Raw genomic sequence first — 19516 nt, 5'->3', positions numbered from 1 at the left:
CCATGATATTTGAAGACCACCTTTGGTTTGACTTATAAATTCCTCTTTACCAAGAGTCATCTCGAAGCTAGAAATATAATGGCAAGAATAATCCAAAAATAGTCATTTTGCTCTCTATGTAAATATTTTCTATTTTAGGAGTTTAAGCCTAACACTGCTAAAAAGCCAAGTTGAATGGGACATAAATAAGAATATACACTTTGTACCATTACAGGAATTAAAATATATTCTGAATACCTCTGGTGCAAGCAACAGGCTTAACACAAATGCTTAGAACTAATGTACAGTCATAGGTACTCATGATGGGAATCACAGAGAAATAAAGCAGGTGTTCAAGATAAAACCAGAAGACTTCCAGCTCCCAGGTCTAGAGGTTTCCAATTTTGAATATGGAAAGACATTATAAAAGAACAAGATTTCAATTCAATGTGAAAATGAAATGCCTCATAATACAAGATACTCAACAACTGAATGTTGCTAGAGTTGAGCTTTTTTATTTTTATTTTATTTTTTATTTTTATTAATTTTTTTTAACGTTCATTTATTTTTGAGACAGAGAGAGACAGAGCATGAATGGGGGAGGGTCAGAGAGGGGGAGACACAGAATCTGAAACAGGCTCCAGGCTCTGAGCTGTCAGCACAGAGCCCGACGCGGGGCTCGAACTCACAGACCGCGAGATCGTGACCTGAGCCGAAGTCGGCCGCTTAACCGACTGAGCCACCCAGGTGCCCTGAGCTTTTTTAATAGAGGATGGAGGAAAATAAATTCTCTCTTTGGGAGGAAGGCAAGACTAAGGTAAGGGTAACCACCACCTGGTGACATGTGGGGCACTGGGTCCAATCAGGTCCTATTTGAAGAGGGAATGGAAAAAGAGTCCACATACTCTATTAGCTGTCTTGGGACCTGAGTCCATCCAAAGTCTTTGTAAAATCCAGTGCCTGGCATTATACCACTTCATATGGAAAAACTTCTTCTTGGAACTTAAAATGTTTTTTTTTTTTTTTTAATTTTCTTTTCAACGTTTTTTATTTATTTTTGGGACAGAGAGAGACAGAGCATGAACGGGGGAGGGGCAGAGAGAGAGGGAGACACAGAATGGGAAACAGGCTCCAGGCTCCGAGCCATCAGCCCAGAGCCTGACGCGGGGCTCGAACTCACGGACCGCGAGATCGTGACCTGGCTGAAGTCGGACGCTTAACCGACTGCGCCACCCAGGCGCCCCGGAACTTAAAATGTTTAACAAACAACTTCTAAGCTATGTTTTTAAACTTCCGAATCAAGTGTTTATTTTCACCACACACATAATTCATTTCTAATAAGCCGATGAAAAGGATTTCTTATTTAAGAATAACAACTATTGCACAGCAAAAGCAAACAGTCCAAAAAGAATGTAATAAAGGCTAAAAAGCAGATGTCATGCCTATCCTGATTTAAAATCCCTAGAGAGTTATTTAGAAACCCCTACCCCAACTCTGGTTTTCCTGCTAAAACATAGTCTATGAATCATCCATGGGAAGCAGTAAAACACAGTGCACTCAACTAAAAATAGGTAGGGACACTCAATAATAAATCTACTCTCTTGATAGTCTTGTGTCACCATTAAATACTGATCACTTAGAGAAGTGTGATTCTTCTCTCCCCTCACAGAAAGGCTGGAAAAAAATCAGCCACAGACCCTGCTGGAAGGTAACAGAGTGTGTGACAGGACTTGCAACGTGGTGAAAAAAGTAACATTGATTTAAAATGCCTGTAAGCTGGGGTTCACCTCTCAGGATGAACAGTGAAGTTGCTGGTTATTTTTTATCATGCATCACTATAAAATGACTTCTTGCCTGTTGAAGAAATGATACATAGTCCAAGCGTTTCCCTTATAACATAGGACTCTCTACAAAAAGTCCTATATAAGTTCCTACAGAAGTTACAAAAAATAGGAATTTGATTAAGAAGTCAGAAGAAAACTCATATTAATCAAGATCCTGGCTCTAGAATAAAGCATTGGCAACATCTAGTTTATAAATAAAAATAATTGGCCACACAGAGCTATTATTGGCCCCCATTTCAGCATTTCTTTAGAGATTTATAAAATGGAACTTAGAGAGGCACTGGGAGAATTTATTTCTGTCATTTCCACAGGTAGTTCCCACAGAATGGATGGTGGATTCTAGCTGACAATGAGGGTAATTGTGATTTTTTTCCACATTTGTGGGAATCTTCCTAAACATTATCTGCATGGGACTGAATACAAGTCCTACATTTTTCCTCAGAAATAACTGCAGAGAACAGGAACTTAAATGATATCTAATGGCTCACTAAATGCCGGCAATACTACCACAGACAGCGAGGAGAAAAGCTAGTGAAGGGTGAAGTGCCCTAGGTTGGTGGAATGAATGAACTGGAATCTGGAAAATTCCAGGGGACTGATGCTCCGTTGCACGAAGGAAAGTAGCTGTCAATCAGTTTTGAGGGGCACTTCAGGGTGGACATCGGTATAAATGAAGGGGGATTCACCTTACAGATGCTAAGTTCTAGAACCCCACAACTAGAAACTCTACCACAGCATGCAGAATACTCACCAGGCAGATGTGGAAGGGACTGCAAGTGATGTCCACTTAGTTGAACTCACAGCGCCGTCCTCTGTGAAGCAAGCAGACACAGAGCAGTGAAAAATCAATGAGAGGAACCTTTAGGATTCTCATGTAAGGAACAGCTTTGTGCACTTCAAAATCAGAATCTATAATATTAAAAACACACACACACATCAGAAAGGCACATTAATACATTAGTGACATTACTTTCCAAATGAACAAAGACACACAGTCATCAAATCAGAAATGTTACCGCTACGCCAGCCTACAGGGTTTATAGACCCTCTTCGCTGTGCTGATCTACTGTTCAACCTCTTACCGTGATAATTAAGGAACAGTTGAACAAGACCATCTAAGATCTTTTAGAATATAAATCTTTTCCTGATTAACAGTCAAACGTCCTTAGATGAACTGTAAGAAAAAGTTTGCCACTTCGATGAAGAACAGTGCTGAACACCTAAGATTTATAACGGATTTGCATCTTTCTACAAAAAGTGTATTTTTGCTACATGTTTTTTGTTGTCTTTGTTAACAAGTTGGTGATGTAGATTCTGGATTTGACATTAGATTTCTGGTTTGGTGGAAATTTAGATTTTGAGATCTTTCCAAGGTGGGGTTGGGAGGGGTGGGAAGTTCCAGGTGGTATCAGAAGTACACAGAAGTTAAAAGCAAATCCATTCGCATTTGGGAGGAGCAGAGGTGGAAAATTTGGCAACTGAGGGGCACCTGGGTGGCTCAGTCAGTTAAGCATCTGACTTCAGCTCAGGTCATGACCTTGTGGTTCATGAGTTCAAACCCTGCGTTGGGCTCTATGCTGAGAGCTTGGAGCCTGGCGCCTGGTTTAGATTCTCTGTCTCCCTCTCCCTGCCCCCTCCCTGACTCATGCTCTGTCTCTCCCTCTCTCTCTGCCCCTCCCCACTCATTCCCTGTCTCTGCCTCTCAAAAATAAACATTAAAAAAATTTTTTAAAGAAAATTGGCAATTGAAACATGGGAAAATGATGTCTGTAAAACGTGAACTGCGTTATTGAGAAAGTCATCATCGATGTATAGAGATGTCTACAGTAAGGTTCTAGGTAGGATGGTTCATCTATGATGCAAGACTATATGCCATTAAAAAGAAAGAAGCAGGACACCTGGGTGGCTGAGTTGGTTGGACGCCCGACTTTGGTTCAGGTCATGATCTCAGGGTTCAGAAGATCAAGTCCCATATCGGGCTTGTTGCTGTCAGCACAGAGTCCACTTCAGATCCTCTGTATCTACACCCCCCGCCCCCCCCTCAAAACTAAAAATACAAACACATTAAAAAAAAAAAAACAGTTGGATCTATATGTACAGATTTAAAAAAATCAGGTCACAGTATTAATTTTCAAAAACTCAAGTAGTTGAGTAATATGCGTACTATGACCCCAATGTGTTAAAACAAACCTCGCTAACCTATGTGTAAATCCTATTAGATGCAGAGAATGTATCTGGAGGGATAACAAGAAATTTGAGTGTAGCTGTCCCAGAACTGGTGCTGAAGGACATAAGAGGAAAAAAAAAAAAAAAGGACCTTTGCATTTTAACCTAACATTTTACCATTGTGTGCTATTTTACCACGAAACCTGTTACTTTTATAATTGAAAGTGAAAAACAATCCAATTCATCCCAAATTTTCTAGAAGAACAAAATATTCCATTTTAAAAATACAGAAATAGAGAATATCTAGTATCATGTGCATCTGTTTATTGATTTAGCAAATATTTACTCTGACCCAGGCTCTAGGCATGAATTGTATCATATATAATCCACATAAACACTCTAAAATGTATATACTGTGATTATTCACATTTTATAGAAGAGAAAACTCAGAAATGACTCTTCAGAAATCACACAGAGCTGGCATTCAACCCCAGGCACCTTGACACATATTTAGCCTCTATGGAACTGCCTCCTCCATGGCACGCACCCTGTTTTCATATTAAATTTATATTTGTAATGAAGTATTGTAAGAAAGTATTGAAAACCATCACAGCTATCCCTAGCACCTTGCTCAGTGTCTAGCATATTAGTGTGCTCAGGAAATCTTCATTGAACAGGTGAATAATTGGGTGGCCTGCCGATAGCCAGGAACTTCAACTACATAACTATGTTATGCCTCTTGGGACTATGAAACAAAGCAGAGTTCCAGAAACACTCATTGATTAAAGACCCTGCTGTACCATGCTCCTCATTTTGAGAAACTACTTGCCACCCAAGTCCTTCTGTAACAAAAGACTTAAAGACAAGATGTGTTTTTCCTCTGCCTTCTCTAATTCCCTAGGGACAACCCATCGTTCCATACACCTTTCTAATTCTGTGCGTGGCTAGGATACTGCAACATTTGAGGAAGTCAGTGATGAAATACTTAACCACAAAGGAGTGAAATGGTCTAAACAGTTTGTCATGAACTAGCTATTGGCATATGGCAGATGAACTTTTATAACTGACTTAGTGTCGCAGTCATATATGAATCAAGGCCTCAACTTACCGCCTTTTTCATTCTAACATTACTCCAGGTGTTAAAGAGTACAAATGAGTTCTTGGTAAAAGAGAGACTGTGTGTGTAGAAGTCTCTGGATGTCTGTGTTTATGTGTGTCTTTGCATATGCTTTTGGTCTATTCTTCTGTAACACAGAAAGAAACCTAATAAATAGACAAAATTCCCAAATATTAGAAACCTATTGGTGCTGGTAAACAAAAGCTGGTTTTCATTCAATAAGGGTGGCAGCATTATTCCATGTGGAAAGAATCGACTCAACAAATGGTGCTGGGACAACTGGACATCTACATGCAAAGGAATGAAGGTGGATCCCTACCTCACATTATACACAAAAATCGGCTCAAAATGGATCACACATGTAAATATCAGAACCCAAACTATAAAACTAAGGAGTAAATATAATACAGGAATAAATCTTTGTGACCTTGGGTTAGGCAACAGTTTCATAGATCTGGGACCAAAAGCACAAACAATGAAAGAAAATATTTGACTTCATCAAATTAAAAAATTTTGTGCTTAAAAGATCACTCTCAAAAAAGTGAAAAGACAACCCACACAATGGAAAAAGATTTTTGCAAATCACTTATCTAATACAGGACTTGTATCCAGAGTATGTTAAGAACTATTTCAAATCAACAAAAAGACAAAAAAACTCAATTTAGAAACGGTAAGTGATCTAAATAGATATTTCTCAAAATAAGATACACAAATACACAAATCATCAGAAAAATCCAAGTTAAAAACCACAATAAGCTATTACTTCACCCCCACTAGGATAATTATAATTGGAAGACAGATTACAAGCGTTAATGAGAATTCGGAAAAATCAGAATGCTTGTACATTACTTGCGGGAATAAAATGGTGTAGCCACTTTTGAAAGTAGTCTAGCAGTTCTTCAAATGGTTAAACATAAAATTACCATATGGCCCAGTAACTCCACCCTAGGCCGGTACCCAAGAGTAATAAAAACATATGTCCATATAAAAAGATTACATGTACTTTTTCATAGCAGCATTATCCATAATGGCCAAAAAGCAGAAACAATCCCAAAGCCCATTTTCTGATCAATGGATACACAAAATGCAGATGGAATACAACAGAATGTTATTCAGCAGTAAAAGAATGCAACAGGGATACATATCATACATACATATATATCATACATACATATCATGGACAAACTTTAGAAAGCATTATACTAAATGAGAGAAGCCAGTTACAAAATACCACATGTTGTAGGATTCTGTGTATATGAAATATCCTATTCTAGGCAAATCCATAGAAGACAGATTGGCGGTTGTGTAGGACTGAAGGGGCAGGGAAGACAGTCAGTGCTCCTGGACACAAGCAATCCTAGTGTTCTTACGTTACACCATGGCAGTGGTTGCACAACTCTAAATATACAAAAAAAAAAAAAATCCAATCGTACATTTTAATGGGTGGACTTTATGGTACGTAAATTGTATTTCATTAAAGCTTTCTTTTTAAAGACTGCATTTCAGTGAGTCTACCCATGAATACTTGTTGGCTTCTTTCAAAAACGACAGAACACTTCTTCACACTGCTCAAGGAAACCCAGTAAGTGGTGAATATTTACACTTCTACAAGATTTGCTATCACAGTTCTCCACGGATACCTTGTGATGGGAAACACAATTGCATTTCACTCTCACCAAAGAGAAGCACGTGCACGGAACTACTTCCAAACCGTAACAAAGCACCAACATCTTACTGCAAACCACCAGTAACGACAGGCCACAGCATTTAGACTTATTAGCATTAGAGTCTTATTTCAAAGCAACAGGGACGCTGTAGCCGAGGGTCAAGTTTTGATTTCTCAGTAGATGGGGATAAAAATGTGCAAGTATTTGAGGGTGACAATGCCAGGCCTGTTTTTGTACATCTATATATTGAACACAGAAGGACTGGCATTTAATGCCCTTTCTGAGACATTCAATATCAGGATTTTGTTTTCAAATGAAGAATAACTTGGCAAGACTGAACCAAAACAGATTCATTGCTCTTTGATCTGCTCTCGAACATGGAAATTGTTTTGTAAACAGCGTTTGAGAATACTCACGTCAGCAAGCGTATAGCATCACAAACCACCTCAAACCTTTGTTGCTTAAAACATGTAACTATTTTGGTTCAAATAGTGATCTCAAGTTTGCAAGAATGGCAAGAGGTCAGAACCCAACACGCTAGCCTCTGCTGCGTCATATGCACTAACGTGGCTTTGGGCAAAGCTAGTCACACGGTCAAGCCCAGCTATAAAGGATGGAGAAAGTCTCACCCATTAGTGGGACACTGCACATAACAAGGGCATAGGTGCAGGGAAGGGAAGACTTTGTGGCCATTTTTTACAATCTATCACAGCAGTGTGTTGTAACATGAAACACATTGCCATTAAGGGTCCATAGAGAAATATCTTACAATAGATTACAGTTTATTATTAATGGCGTAGCTTACATGTAAAATACAGTTAACTTACAATGGTACACGGAGAGCTAATGTACAACTGCACATATATTAAGACTTATCTTCTCTTTATGGAAAATGTCATTTTTCGGGGCGCCTGGGTGGCTTGGTCGGTTAAGCGTCCGACTTCGGCTCAGGTCATGATCTCACGGTCCGTGAGTTCGAGCCCCGCGTCGGGCTCTGTGCTGACAGCTCAGAGCCTGAAGCCTGTTTCAGATTCTGTGTCTCCCTCTCTCTGACCCTCCCCCGTTCATGCTCTGTCTCTCTCTGTCTCAAAAATAAAAAAACGTTAAAAAAAATTTAAAAAAAAAGAAAATGTCATTTTTCTATCGAACATAAGTATATTACTGTAAATACAGTTGCACAGCTATTTACCACAGTAATATTACTATATTGCCATATAGTTTTAGGGTTTGTTTGTTACCAATTATATTTTCTTTTTAAGCAAATACATTTATATGGAAAAGAGTAACAAATTCAGGTGAAAAATTTGGCCAAATCCATACAAGTGGCCCATGAATAACCCAAGTTTAGAACCCAGTATTTGAGGGTGACAACGCCAGGCCTGTTTCTGTACATCTATATATTGAACACAGGAGGACTGGCATTTAATGCCCTTTCCAAGACATTCATATGGATACAAACCACCCACATATCTGAATGAAATGCAGATTCTGTCTGGGATAGGTCTAAGGTGGGACCAGAGATTCTGCAGCCCTAACAGGCTGTCAGGTGATGCCAATGCTGGTTCCAGAACACGCTGGGAGTAGCAAGCAATGGCAGGGGCCTGACAATCAGATAAAGCTGAGGGCAACCTTTACCGGCCATGTGGTCTTGAGCAACGGACCTTGCCTCTCTGAAACCGTCTCCCCCTCTGTCAAAGGCAGGTCATACTAAGACCCACCTTGGAAGTCTGGGTCAGGATAAAAGGAGAAGAAACACACACCAGGTACCTGGGGCAGTGCCAGCCAGCCAGAAGTGCTCAACACTGGCTTGGTCTTCTTCCATAGTTAATGACTTCCAAAACAGTCCTCAAATGGAGCTGTAGGTTAAGTAAGGTAAACAGCAGGCCAAAAGGATAGCCCAGAGTGGTACCATGTCACAACACTAAAAGTAACTGGATTTTAGAAGCATTTCTCACCAATGCAATCACATTTGCTATTTCTGCATATTGTATTAATATGTTTGTCTCTTCAGTCACTCAACAAACATTTATGGAGCACTCACTGTGTGCCAGACCCTGTTCCCAGCTCTGAAGACAGGCCAGTGGACAAAAACAAAACTCCAGGTCCCGAGTTCACACCCTCTGATTCTGTCTAACCGACATGCACTCTCTCCCCACCAGGCTATACTGGAGAGGCTTCCATGGGCCTTATCTGGCTACATACATGTTTAAATGATCACCTTCTAGTTCCCCACAGCCCCCCAGCTGCCCCATCACTGCCACCCAGACAGCCCCCTCTCCTATGCCTTCCTGTTCGCCCTCTCCAAGTTAGTGAGCCCTAAATTAAAGACGTAGTCAGCAACATTTATAAGCATGGAGTGAAGAGGATTCCGCCTCCCTGCTCTGCATATTCACCCTGTACCACTATTCAGTAAACATCCTGCCCGAGAGCAATTCAGCCATCCCTTTGCCCCTCACTGGGTCTCCAACTGCCAGTTTGAGAAACGGCTCTAAACTTGGCCCAGGAAACTTAGAGCTTCTGTATCTGTCATTTACTGTGGCTAATCAGCTTTAAAATGTGTAACTGAGGGCTCTCTGTAGGAGATCATGAGGTGTTTGGGGGATTTTTTGCCCCCTAAATAATGGTAATGGTTTTGCAATGACCCACCTACATTCTTTCCCCTAGTTTCCCCTATGTATTGGTTTTCTATGATCGCATTACAAACTGGCACAAACTTCACAGCTTTAAACAACACACATTTACTGGCTCTTAGTCCTAAAGGTCAGAAGTCTGGCGCAGTTGCTCGGTTCTCCACTCAGTGTCTCACAAGGCTAAAATCAAGGTGTCTTCCAGGCTTCCTTTCTGGAGGCTGAGGTACAATCTGTTTCCAAGCTCAGTCAGGTTGTTGGCTAATTTTACTTCCTTGGAGCCATAGGACTGAGGACTTGGGTTTCCTTGCTATCAGCAGGGGGCCACTGTCAGGTCCTAGATGCCACCTATACTCCTTGCCGCATCACCCCCACCATCTTCAAAGCCAGAGACAGAGAACCTTCCTTGTGTGGAATACTTCTCTTTGAATCTTCTTCAGTCCTTTATAAGGGCTTTCCTGATTAGGGCAAGCCCACCAAGGATAAGCTCTCACTCTTAAAGCCAACTGTGCTATGCAACATAACTGAATCACGGGAGTGATGTAATCCTAGTACTACAGATTATTCAGGGTGCATATACCAGTGCATGGGCGCCTTGGGGCCATCCCCGAATTCTGCCTACTACACCTAGTAACTGTGAGCATGCATTTGTTTCTGCGTGTGGTTTTCTTCTCAGGACGGGAACTGAGGTCATGTCACAAGAAAAGCTAACTGGCCAGTGGAGAGAATACATGAAAGTTAAAACCGGAGAGTATGGGTTTTTGTTGTTGTTGTTGTTTTTAACAACTCTCACTTTGGTCACTGGGAGTAGTTAACGTTCTTAGGATCCCATTAGCCAACCTAAGAATGCATGTACTCTCCAAATTCCAAATCCAGAGCAGAAGTTTCTCCCCTTTCAGTTAAACTGAACCATCATGAAACTAAACATCTAGAATATTAACATTTGAGTAGGACGATGAGGTAACAAAGATGAAAAGCAAGCACATGCCATGGGCTGAAATTGCTTAAGTTAAATTACATTTCCTACATATTATATTTTCTACAATAATATTTACAGGGAAAGAATATAGAAAATTCAAAGGATGCTTCATACATCTACAAGCACAATGCCTATTAGATTTTTTTTTTTTTTTACAGAAAAAAGCAGCTTTTAAGAAATATCCCTTTAAAAACAGGTTAGAGAGCAAAACTGACCGATTTAGGAGAATAACAATAGCAATAATTACCAATTATTGAGAAATTACTACATCCAGGTATTAACTCACTGTTTTATGTGTATGAAGTCATTAACTCACACCAAACCCTATGGTAGACACTTTTTACGGAAGAAAAAACTGAGGCGCAAAGTGGTTACATCGTTTATCCAGGGGTGCATGGCAAGGAAGCACAGAAGCAGGACTTCAAACCCTGATGATCTGGGCTAGTACACTTAAAAAAAATTTTTTTTAATGTTTATTTTTGAGAGACAGAGACAGAGCAAAAGCAGGGGAGGGGCAGAGAGAAAGGGAAACACAGAACCTGAAGCAGGCTCCACGCTCTGAGCTGTCAGCACTGAGCCTGAGGCTGGGCTCAAACCTACAAGGTGTGAGATCACTACCTGAGTGGAAGTTGCATGCTCAACCGACTGAGCTGCCCAGGCCCCTCTATACGCTTACTCTTAAGAGCTGCATCTGGCTGTGCACCCATCTGTGCTCCCAGTGCTGGGAAACAGGGGTGCTTTCTGCACCTACCATACAGCACAGGTGAAGGCTCAGTACACATGCACTGCACTCAGATCTGGCTCATGGCCATGGCTGGGGGCAAATGGGGGCTGCAGCCTCGCCAAGGGGTGTGTTTCTGTAATTTGCATAAAGCCCTCCTCCCCCCCCATGTACCAGTAACCGCCTTATTCAAGGAAGGCTATGAAACAATCCAAGCATTCTGCTATCCCCTTATAGCTGTATTGGGGGGGGGGGGGGGGGGCGGAGAGGAAGAAAAATGTAACTGGTTCCTTTTTTATACCTTCCAAACCCATTTTCCTATACCTGCATTCTGAAATTCAGAGATTATGAAAAGATAGGAACAAACCAAAAGCGAACACTAGAAGCAAAGAAAAACTACTGGCTCCATTTCCTTTTGTAGAAAACAAAGCGAGCTTTTCTCTAGGTAAAGAGAAAAGACAAAATCTATACTTGAACAACCTCGTTTCTCTTCCATCAACCCAACCCAGACAAAGCAGGGGCAGCATGGCACCAGGCGCTACCAGTGACACGGACCTCAAGAAACCCATGCTTAGCAGTCACAATAATAGGTCACTGGAGGCAGAACTGGGGTGGGGAACACAATACTGCATCTTGACTTCTGCATTAAAGGTATGGTTACATTCAAGGCTCATTTCCATAACTAGGTTGGATGAACTCACAAATCAGGTGACATTTACTCAGCGTTCTTTCCTGGTCCTCGCAAGGCATGACCAAGGGCTGTCACCTTGCCAGGGCCCTCTGCGCGAGGGAAAGACTACCATGATACTTCACTCAGCCCTCTCTAGGTTTTGCCTATGGTTCCCATCTCAGCTCCAGTGTCCTGGTGGTAGTCACACAGAAGAAGTTACGAAAATAAAAGTTTAACTATGACTGCATAAGTATTCAAAAATTACATGTAATCTCTAATTTGTAGTATATTTAATATATTTACAGATGTATTTTCTATATTATGTATAAATAGAAATTTTGTCCGAGAAGCCTCCCTTTAATATGATGCTTTGCAGTGTGGCTTGTTGGGGGTGGGGGGGGGGGGGTCTTGATTTTTTTTTTTTTTTTACAAGGTTTTATTTGATAGAGTTTCTCATGCTACCTAATTTGACTTAAAATTGCCATGCACTGCAGCCGGAAGATTTAAATATGTTTGAGATCAGACAGCCCTCAAGGTCCCTGGCTGCCTGTGGTCATCAGTGATCCTCAGAACATTCGAGCAGGGTCTTAGTTTCAGAAACCTGGATATATGCCAACTCAGGTAATTATTCTCTGCCTACCTAATTTCCCCAGGCAATTTAACTGAAAATGGTATTATCCGTCACCTCAGTTCTAATCTGCTCTGAAGTGTCCCCGTGTCCTGCTTCTTCCCTCCACTATAAGCTAACTGAGCTGGTTTCTTTTTGAAGCTTAAGTTGAAAAAAAAATATTTCTGAATCTCTCTAGGGGGAAAATATCAGATAAATAGGAGCCATTTAATTAGTCTCAAACCAGTGTACTGAATAGCGTTGGCAGCAGTTGTAAGACACCCCTCCTTGCTGCCTAACCTTATGAAAAGTCTCTTTTATAGACAGAAATACAAAGGGTTTCTTACTGAAAAACTGACCAAAAAAACCCCCCAAAAAACTGGGGGAGGGGAAAGGGAGAGACCCTGAGATGATTTCACTCTCCTGAAATGATTTTATTTTTTATTAAAAAAATTTTAATATTTTTGAGAGAGAGAGAGAGAAAGAGAGAAAGAGAGAAAGAGAGAGAGAAAGAGAGAGAGAGAGACAGTGAGAGAGAGAGAGCAACAGAGACAGAGCGAAAAAGAGAGAAAAAGACAGAAAGAGACAGTGTGAGTGGGGAGGGGCAGAGAGAAGAGGAAGACACAGAATTTGAGGCAGGTTCCAGGCTCTGAGCTGTCAGCACAGAGCCCAATGCAGGGCTCGAACTTACGAACCAGGAGATCACGGCCTGAGCCGCAGTAGGACACTTGACTGACTGAGCCACCCAGGTGCCCTGTCTGTTTCAAAAGGCACTGTCCTTTTGTTCATTTCCAAATAAGCTGATTTACAATCAGCAGAACGAAATACACCATTTAACACAGGAATGCCTGAAACTCAATGAAAATGCAACAGAAACATGCTTTTTGATTACTTCAGACAAACATGAACTTACATCAGTGCTAATAGAAATACAATGAAAGCCACAAAGGTGAGTTACAAGTGTAATTTTGAACTTTCTAATAGCAACATTTAAAAAGTAAGAAGAAACAAAGACTACTACTCAGCAGTAAAAGGAAAGAACTGATAACAACAACTTGGATGGATCTCAAGAGAATTTTGCTGAGTGAGAAAAGCTAATCTCAAAAGGCTCCATACTATAGGAGATTCCCTTTATATGACAATCTTTACATGACAAAAGTACACAGATGGAGAACAGATTAGGGATTCCTAGGAATTGGGGGTAGGGGGGAGAATGGGGGAGAGGCGGGTTGCTATAGCTACAGAAGCTTAGCACAGGGAATCCTTTCAACGCAATTCTGTATTTTGACTGTGGTACTGGTCATATGCATCTACACAGGTGATTAAATTGCAAAGAATTACACACATGCATGCATAAAATGATGAAATCTGAATAAGGTTAGTGAATTGCATGAATGTCAATGTCGCAGTTGGGCTATTATACTATAGTTTCGAAAGATGGTACCACGGGGAAAACTGGGTGAAGGGAACAGGGGATCTCTCTGTATTATATTTTATAACTGCATATGAATCTACAGTAAGCTTAAAATTAAGAATTACAAAATTCATGTACATGTAATCAATATAAAAATGGAGATTCCCCACCCCCCACCCCCTTCTAAGTCTTTGGAATCTAGTGAGTCATTCACACTGATGGCACATTTCAACTCAAAGTAGCCACATTTCAAGTGTTCAATGGACACATGTGGCTATGGGGCCCAGTCCTGGGCAGCAAAAATACTTTAAACTAAGCCTAATATCATTTCCCAGTCCTGTCAAGTGGCACATTCTAACATGAAATATCTTTGCTTTCTGAAAGTCTCTTACATGGCCGGTTTGTAATGAAACCCTTGGTGCTTGAACAATCACTGGAAACGTGACCTAACTGGGAAAGAAAATTTCATCAGTGGTACCAACCTGAATCTGGTTTGGACCACAGTTCCACAACAAAAATAATCCCTGTAAAAGAGACATCTAGTAGCTTCTAAGAAATAATGCCTGGGGCGCCTGGGTTGCTCAGTAGGTTGAGCATTCAACTTCAGTTCAGGTCATGATCTCACAGTTCATGATTTCGAGCTCCACGTTGGGCTCTGTACTGACATCTCAGAGCCTAGAGTGTGCTTCAGATTCTGTGTCTCCCTCTCTTTCTCTTCCCCTCATGCTCCCCCAGAGCTCATGCTCGGTCTCTCAAAAATAAACATTAAAAAAAAGAAATTAAAAAAAATAATGCCTAAGAAGAATTTCAAGAGCTATGGTATATTGACTAGTCTCAAGAACTAAGACTTTTAACTATTTTTGAAACTCTGATTTTTTTTCTGTTGTTTTCTCTTACTTCTCCTTGGTGATTAAAATTATTAAAATGAGAAGGTCTTGTGGGTTTGCTCTTCAGAGCCATGAAACGGTGAGACTCAATCTTCTTTTACAGGTAGTCACGGAGGAGAAAGAAACAAGGGATAAGTGTGTAATGGCAGCTTTGTAAAATACATAAAATTAGGCCAAATCTCTTGGGACTCTGAAAAGTAAAACAAGGTGCAGACCTGGTTCTCAGACCAGGTCTGACAGAAAGCTCAGGGCTCAATCTCAAAAGACCAGTGCAATCTCCATCCACTACAGAAAGTGGGAATGCAATGAGAAAACACTATTCCCAAATGGAGACTTGGAGAGTATAAAGAGAGCGGGTTATGGAATGAGAGAAACGGATCTTTGAGAATACAAGACAATTAACCTCTCCTGGACCTAGTTCCCTGGTTGTAAAGCAGCAAAATTATCTACCTCACTCACTGTTGTAAAGTTAAATGGAAGAATACACGAAAAGTCCCTATCACATTCCTGCAGTCCCGAGTGGGCGTTCAATTACAGTCCTTTCCCACTCGTTTCTATACTCAAATAACTACCCATGAGAGAAAATAATCCTGTGCAAAGTAAACCAAGAATAGTAACATCAGAAACTCAAGAACTGATGCTCTAGAGTAATGCCAAGGAGAAAAATGTCATTTTAATCCATTGCGATTTGCTTTTATTATTTTTTTTTTTTTTGAGAGAGAGAGAGAGAGAGAGAAAGAGAGCATATGAACAGGGGAGAGGGGCAGAGGAAGAAAGAGAATCTTAGGCTCTCCACTGAGTGTAGGACTCGATCCCACAACCCTGGGATCATGACCTGAGCCAAATATCAAGAGTTGGACACTCAACCAACTGAGCCACTAGGCACCCCTGTTCTGATTCACTTCTAATCTGTTGGTAGGAAGGTGATTTCATACCAATCTAGGTTTATAGCATTCGTGAGATAGCCGTAGAGGAGCAGATACACCTAAGGTAGAGGCCCCCAAATAATCTAAAAACTGGCAACTGAGCTGATTTCAACAGAGAATCAAGACCTGAAGAACTTTTATATATTCATATTATTCACAAACATAAACTGTATCTTCCAGTCAGCAAGTGAGAATAGGAAAGAGAATATGGTACAGCTCAGAAGAACCACTCAACGCTTGATGTTCTCTTGTTACGAATGACAGAATTTTCAGACTGGTATTTATGTTTGTCACATAGTTTTTGGCAACAGACAACTGATCAACCATCTGTTTCAGGAGAAATCACATTGTGAGCTGGCCCACTGACACCCGATATATAGCAGTGCAGCAGTAACTTGGTTTTTATTGATAAGACTGAATTCTGCAAACTCTCCAAGACTCAGAACACATAGTTGCAATGCCAGAGCCCTAAGATGGGTACCCTAGTCAATAGAAGGGCTCCAAATGCACAACTTAGGAGTAATTTGTATGGACAATACCATGCTGTTTCCTGTTCATGTCTATTTGGTTTTATGAGGAAACTAAAGCAGACAGTTTATCTACACCTCTAATATTCGGCACAAAATCCCAGTTTTTATAGTATTATCAAACTGTGTCAGGAGGGTCCCTCTGAGGATATGAAACAGCTGCTAAGAGATTATGGGGAGGGTTTCTGCCATTACTACTTTTGACATAAGAATCAAAGTCCATCAAGCTACAAATACCACTTGAATCAGGAAAGAGTCTCTCTAGAAAACCACAGCACCTGAAGTAAAATGAGATGAGTTACTAAGACTTAGATGTGCACACCCACCTAGGACATTCAGGCTTCATCAATGCCTGGGTTCAGAGGCAGAAATTATCGTTTTAAATATTTATTTATTTTGAGAGAACAAGAATGGGCAGAGACAGAGAGAGAGCGAGAGAGAGAGAGAGACAGAGAGAGGGCGGGGGAGGAATCCTAAGCAGGCTCCATGCTGTCAGTGCAGCTCAATCCCACAAACCATGAGATCGTGAGCTGAGCCGGAATCAAGAGTGAGACGCTTAACCAACTGAGCCACCCATAACTGGTTTTAATAATCAAAAAAAATTCCAAGTTCTAGTATAAGATGTTGATATAGGAAGATCCTGAACTCATTACCTCCCATAGATATCATTTCTACAGCTATACATGGAACAATTTCCTCTGAAAAAACAAAACAAAACAAAACAAAAACCCTAAGAACTGGCAGAGTGACCCCTTCAACATTGGGCACATGAGAGGAAGACCATACTGAAGCGGGTAGGACAGGCTGAAATACAACCAAATATAACCTTGTCATGCATTCCATCCCCAATGTGGCAATGCACAATCAGGGGTGAACCCAAAACCTGCAGCAAAGGGTTCGTACCCCACATCGAGCAACCCAACTTTTAAGACCAGCACCTGAGACATGAGCTGCCAATACCTCTGGATTTGAGAATAGGGCTCATACTCACAAGAACCCCAGGAGGATGAGGAACTAAGGAAGAGTTCTTAGAAGGCCTGTGGGCAGACTGCAAACTCACCCGCCAGGGCCCAGCACAGAAGCAGTCCATAGAAAAGTACCTAGACTTCACGTGACAGAGACTCGTTTCCTAAGTTTAAAGCACTCTACTTTGCTTTGCTTTGCTTTGCTGAAGCCAAGAGAAACCATCATACTTGTTTTGTTTCCTTTCCGGCCAGTCCCATCTTTATGGTTCAATGGGGGCCTTCTTGTATGATCTCTCTCTGCAGCATGTTTTCCTTTTTCTCCTCTTTATTCTTTTCCCCCTTTTTAGCAGGTGCTGCCTTTGGAATCCCCCCCTGCCTCACTGCAGCTGTCAGTGTCCTCTTCATGCTCTATCTCCACTGCACACAGAGTGCCAGTAGCACCCAGAGGGGAGCTTCTACACACATCTCATGTCCCGGTTTTCATGTCTAGTGACCTGGTTTTTGCAGCTGCTGCCCAGGGAACGCCCCTCAATTGCCCGGCTCTGGAGGCCAGTGGAGGGGCTTACATACATGAGTCCCATGGGAATGTAACAATCAGAAAAACCATTCTTTACAGACTACTAGTACTGGGGCACTGCACAGACAGCAGACCAAAACACAGTCCGACCTTCCTGCCAAAGAGGCCTATCTGCTTGTCCTGGAGCTCGGCTTGAGGGTCAGGCTTCTGGTCTGGTGCACTCAGAGGAGCCCACAGAAGTGCTCCCACAAACACAGGCTGGTGGATGCCACCTTTGTGATCTCTCTCTACCTTGCTCCAGTTCGTTGGTACCTTCCAGAAAGGAGCTTATGTCCTTGTCTAGTGCCCCGATTTCAGCAGCTGCTACCAGGGGACACCTCTAGATCTCCTGGCTCTGGTGACCAACAGGCTTCTATTCACGGGTCCCACAGGGCTGTAACCCAAGAAAGAATGAGTTCTTAAATAGCTACTGCACCCAGGGCACAGCAAAGGACAACAGATCCAGGAGCTCAGTCTTTCTGTGAAAGAGGGCTATTAGCTTACCATCATAGCTGCAGCCTGACAGATAGGCTTCTAATAAAACATACATCTAAGGGGTGACTGCAACCTTTCCTGAGGTTTTGGAGGACAGGCACTATTCTTGCACTCTCCCTCTGCCGTGCTCCAGAGCACCATCACCTCTAGGATGGGAGCTCTTGTACATTACATACCTGGTACCCCAGTTTTAAGCCTGGTGCCCTGGTTTTTACAACTGCTGCCCAGAGGATACCCCTTGATCACCTAGCTCTGGTAGCCAGAGGGGCCCGTGTTTCTGGGTCTCACGGGGCAATAACCATAAGAGAGACCGTTCTTAGCAGGTAATCACCCACAGGGAAACACACAGAAAACAGACTGCAATACCCCCAGCCTCTCTGTGAAAGGCCTACTTGCTAGTCCTGGACCCCCAGCCTTAGCAGCAGGATTCATGTTTGGCGTATATCTAGAGGCTACAGAAGTACTCTCAGGGAACACAGGCTAGGAGACACCATCTCTAGATACTCTCCTTCCACCTCACTACAGCTTTCTGGTACCTCCCAGAAAGGAGTTTTATGTACACATCTGGAGCCCTGATTTTTGCAACTGATGCCCAAGGTACACCTTCCAATTGCCTGGCTCTGGGGGCCAGTAGGACTTATGCTGACAGTTTCACAGCATTCCTTAAAATGCGGTGGCCTGAGGGTCTGTTTCAGGTGCTGACATTCTCTCCTTTGGGACACTGACTGCTCTTGCCACACCCTCAACTACTGACATCAATTAAAAATAAAATAGGTTCCCTGGACAATCACAAACATTTGAGAGACCACCAAGAACTAAAGCAAGATTGAACAATAAAGTTCACAAGACCAAATCTTCAAGAATGGGAGAGGTGGCTGTATCATCTACTGTATAGAACCAACACAGAGAGTCAAGCAAAATGAAGCAGCAATGGACTATGTTCCCAACAAAAGAACAACATAAAACCTCCGGGGGAAAAAAAAAAAAAAACTTCATTAAGTGGAGATAAGTAATTTGCTTGGTAAAGAATTCAAAGTAACAATCTTAAGGATGCTCACCAAGCTGGGGAGAAAAGGAGATAAAACACACTGACAATATAACAGACAATACATGAGAAAGTTCCAAACACAAACCACAGAACTGAAGAATACACTAACTACACTGAAAAATACACTAAAGTAGTTCGATAGCAGATCAGAAAAAGCAGAGAGGTGCCTGGGTGGCTCAGTTGGTTAAGCATCTGACTTCAACTCAGGTCATGATCTCATGGTTTGTGAGTTCGAGCCCCATGTTGGGCTCTGTGCTGACAGTTCAGAGCATGAAGCCTGCTTTGGATTCTGTGTCTCCCTCTCTCTCTGCTCCTCCCCTG

General features: G+C 41.8%; 1 protein-coding gene across 8 annotated transcripts in view; it reads right to left on the bottom strand.

The window, feature by feature from the left end:
• Positions 1 to 19516, bottom strand: part of PLCB4 (phospholipase C beta 4) — a 388300-nt gene that overhangs the window by 251087 nt on the left and 117697 nt on the right. For all 8 annotated transcript variants that reach the window (XM_042931605.1, XM_042931606.1, XM_042931609.1 and 5 more), the window contains one exon: positions 2575 to 2635. The gene's annotated coding sequence lies outside the window, so the exon portion shown is untranslated. The remainder of the gene's footprint in view (positions 1 to 2574; positions 2636 to 19516) is intronic.

Source organism: Panthera leo, chromosome A3 (assembly GCF_018350215.1).
Source record: "Panthera leo isolate Ple1 chromosome A3, P.leo_Ple1_pat1.1, whole genome shotgun sequence".
NCBI classification, from domain to species: Eukaryota; Metazoa; Chordata; class Mammalia; order Carnivora; family Felidae; genus Panthera; species Panthera leo.
Note: the sequence above shows the minus strand (reverse complement) of the source record. Positions and strands in the feature narration are given on the sequence as shown.